Source organism: Oryzias latipes, chromosome 3, assembly GCF_002234675.1.
Source record: "Oryzias latipes chromosome 3, ASM223467v1".
NCBI lineage: Eukaryota > Metazoa > Chordata > Actinopteri > Beloniformes > Adrianichthyidae > Oryzias > Oryzias latipes.
The window spans coordinates 37804935-37809184 of record NC_019861.2 but is presented as its reverse complement, the minus strand read 5'-3'; the positions used below and the strand labels follow the sequence as shown (position 1 = coordinate 37809184).

The 4250-nt window shown below is 47.3% G+C and overlaps 1 long non-coding RNA gene across 1 annotated transcript; it reads left to right on the top strand.

Annotated features, from left to right (window-relative positions):
* The first annotated feature begins 224 nt into the window (after positions 1 to 224).
* LOC110014667 lies at positions 225 to 3246 on the top strand. The gene is made up of 3 exons (XR_002289653.2): positions 225 to 539; positions 631 to 740; positions 2516 to 3246. It is a non-coding gene; the product is annotated as an uncharacterized LOC110014667 (long non-coding RNA).
* Positions 3247 to 4250: the final 1004 nt, after the last annotated feature.

Sequence of the window (4250 nt, the reverse complement as noted above, 5' to 3'; positions counted from 1 at the left end):
GAAGGTGTTTCTATTTCATAACCACATCAGAAAAGGTTCATCGTTTATCCACAGCAGATGGTTGATCCTCCAGGATCATCTGTCATACATGATTCTTCACACGTTCCTTACAGGATCCTCATTTTCTGATGCGTTTCTACTTCAGGTCAGTTGTTTCTGTTTGCAGTAATGTATGTAAACTGTTGATGGGGGGGGGGGGGGGGGGGTTAAACCCTCTGCTGGTATCAGAAGCAAACGTGACAAACTGCACGGTTCTGAGTCGCATCTGCAGACGGCAGAGCAGGATCTACCTGCAGACAAAGATCAGCTGTCCAGCAGGTGTACCCCGCGATGGAGGATAGGGGGTTCCTGTTGGCCGTCGTGTTTTTGCATCCAACCCGAGGATCTGGGGGGGGGGGGGTCCAGCCTCCTGTTTTGTTTCCTAGCGACGGCGGTGGCGCTGTCTGGCGGTGGGGAACCAGCAGGAATCCAGGATAAAGCTCAGCGAGCCGGGATAAGCCTAAACACACCGCGGGGGGATTTGTGAGCGTAATGAGCAGGTAATCACACTTAACTTCGTTCTTCCACACCCAGCCAATCCAGACAGAGGGCGTGCCTTAATCCACCAATTATTCACCTGTCTCCAATTAGGTCGTCTGCTCGCCACACGAACGCTCACATGGACGGATCTGGGGGAGGAAGAGCTTCACTGAATCACTCCGGTCCGGTTTCTCCTCTGACAGATGCCGTCCTCTGCAGAGGTTTGTGTGAAAGTGACGTGACGTGTTGTTCAGCAGCCTGAACCGGTTCAGAGACACGACTCCATGAAGAAGTCCAGAACCGGGTTTTGTCCTTCAGCTGATCACACAGTTGTTAGTAGTCTCCGGGTTCAGTTCTGGCTGAGCATCATCACTGCTGCCTGACTGTGACACAGATCCTCTTCTTCCATTTCCTGTTTGTGCCACGATTTCACCTGCTGTTCTGATTGGTTCTTTAAAGCTGTTACGTTTTTTTCTTTATCTTCTTTTCAAGAGATTAGTTACAGTTATTTACAGTTAGTTATGGTTACCTATAGTATGGTGTAGTTGTGGTCAGTTGGGGTAGATAGGGCAGATACTGTCAATAGTTATGCAAGTTGTGATTTTTAATTGTTATGGTTAGTTAAAGTCATAGTTTGTTATTAGTTTTGTGGTAACTAATAGTTATGGTAAGTTGTAGTTGTACTTCACTATAGTTATTTATAGCTAGAAATGGGGCTGGTTAGTCATAGTTTTATATATTTATATATATATATATATATACAAACATACATAAATGTCAGCTTCTGCAGACCCCTGGCACAGCTGCTGCAGACGCCTGGCGCAGCTGCTGCAGACTCTTGGCGCAGCTGCTGCAGACGCCTGGCGCAGCTGCTGCAGACGCCTGGCGCAGCTGCTGCAGACTCTTGGCACAGCTGCACGGTTGGTTCTGGGAGAGTGAAGGCCATGTTCTGCAGATGACTGCAGGCTTTGAAAGCGGGCCAGGTGGCAGGACTCATCCACCTGAGGGAACTGAAGGCGCAGGAAACAGCTCGGCTGATGCTGACGAGGCCTCCGGGGGCCGCCCCCACTCCCCATCCCCTGATGTGTTCATGTACTGGACACACAGAACACAACAAAACATTCCCTGAGGCTCTGTGGCAGGAATCCTGTGGTTTGTGTCGGGCCAGGCGACCAGAACCGGGCCCCAAACATCTTGTAAAGAATAACAGTGCAGGCCTGGGCGGACGCCATGTTTGTGTGTTGGTACATTCCTGGTGTGTGTTTTGTTTCTCCTGCTCGGTCTCTTCCCCGGCTGGGTGGGGTGGGCACAGATAGCTGTGGTCTGGTCGGTGGCGGCATGAGGAGACGTGGGGGTCTAGTTTCTGCACCGTCTGGTCTCAGCAGACGACGATCATTTTCAGCATCACAGGCTCGGACTTGGCCTCTAGAATGTGAGGACAAGTTTTGTTTTGCTTTCTAATTCTTGATATTCGCTCGTCCTCCTCCTCCACACTTTTGTTTTTCTTGAGAAGCCTCCCTGCCAAGAGCTGAAACAATGGCAAAGCTTTCCAAAGCCTCCCTGGCTTTAAACAATGCCATCAATCACAGCGGAGAGCAGTCGACACACAAACACACATGTACGCAGAGCAGCAGCGCCTTCACTGCTGTTAACTCTTCGCAAGGAAGACGTGCAGGGTGACAGAAGGCAACGAAGCTGCACCCAAACCCTGGAAGTCCAGACTGAGGGAAAAGGTCCAACCTGTCAGCCGCGATCCCGCTTTGGATCCGACCCAAACGCAGTTTTAAAGTGTTTCCTCCTAACCCGGAGTCCCGGAGGACTCTGACTTTCAACCTCTTTCTCTCTGTGAAACATGTCCTGCAGAAACTCAAGCCGCTGGTTTTCGAGGAAAAAAATCCTGAAACTCCCAGCACTAGGTGGCAGTGTGGGCGTTTTCGTCCCTCCAATGAGCCAAAAATGAACATGCTTCGCTGAGAAACCTATCCTTTCATTTTAGGGCTGATTCTAAAAATGGAACCAACTGGAGCCAGGTTAGTTCACCGGGAAACCACTAGAGGGCGTTTCAAACATACTGAGGCTCCACCGCCATGAAAGACTGCTTCACATTCATGGAACTTTCACGCCACTGCACGCCACGCACTGATGGACAGCTGAAGGATGGCGTGGTGATTGGTGATTCTGTTCAGGAAACCCGGACCGTCACCGGTCAGGAACACTTCCTGTTTGTCCAGAATAACACACCGATGTCAATCAGGAAAGATATCGACAGACAGACGACACGTTGACAGTTTTTTTCATCTCTGACTGTGTCCGTCACAGGATTCTGATCTTCTGGTTCTGATGGTTTGACAGTCTTTCAGCTGCCTCAGCGGTTCTGGTTTCCTCTGTCTGGTCATTTGGCCGTTTTGGGTTTTCTTAAGTTTGTTTAAGTTGTTAAATTTTTATTAAACCTGAACACAAAAAGCTGTAAATTCTCCTGAATCTTTAAGTTCCTGGAAAGCTAAAAACATTCGGTGACAGAGATGACTTTAGGAGCGGAGCGCCGAGTCAAACTTTGAGGAAAGGATTTGAATTCACTTCATTTTTGGTGTTGCACATTCTCTGCTCTCAGAGCTGATCTAGTTCATCTATATCTGCTTCTAATTGCTGGTTCTATTGATGTGCCTGAACTGTTTTTAAACGTCATTACAACAAAGCTTCTATTCTGTTTCTATTAAAGACTGTGTTTCAGATTTAGCTTATTGCTGCATTTTAGTCATTCCTAAGTCCTCAGTTGTATTAAAAACACAGTTTAAGGCAACTTTGCACTAAGTCTCCTTTTTGTTTTATTTGCCGCAGAGTTTGCCAATTTTTCTTTATTTGCAGCTAATTTGCTGTTTCTGTAACCCTTGTATTATCCTATGCACTTTAACATTGGGAGTTGGGTCATCTAGACCCACTAGACAGTGCTCTGAACCTTTTTTCTTCAGTGATTTGTGATCTTCACTGGTGTCCATGGATTACATGAAATCTTTCCACCTTTATCCACCTTTGTCATGGTAGGGAGAACACCTCAATGGAAGGGGGGGGGGGGTAATCTATGATAGCACAAGGGATAAGTAAATAATCTTCATCATTCAGCTTCAGCTTCAGCTTCTGGTAGACCAGAGATAAAACACGAATCAGACGTTTCTATCTTCAGACCATTGAATGATTAGTTTTAACTAACCCTCTGATGTTTTGCTGTAAGACCTCGCTTTGCTGTGCCACACTCATGCTGGCATGTTTCCATGCAGACACTGCAATAGTTGCAGATGTTGCAAAAATTGCAGATGTTACAGAAGTTGCAGAAGCTGCAGACGTTGCAGAAGTTGCAGAAGCTGCAGATGTTGCACATGCTACAGAAGTTACAGATGTTGCAGAAGTTGCACAAGCTGCAGATGTTGCAGAAGTTGCAGAAGCTGCAGATGTTGCCAGCATGGGTGATTTGTGTCCATTTTTCTGGTTGCTGTGGTGACAGTTTGTACATTTAAAATCGTTTTCTTTCAGTCGTTGGATTTTGAGGGAAGATAAAAAAAAGTCGTTTGAAGTAAAAAAACAGATTTTGAACGGCTGCATGAGGTCGAACCGTTACAGTCACCCCCCACCCTAAAGTGCCCCCACAGTTTGGCCACGCCTCCCGTCTTTGTCTCAGTGATTCGCCAGAGGTCCGGAGCTTAAACAACCAGATAGTCGTTCATCCGGGAAGCCCT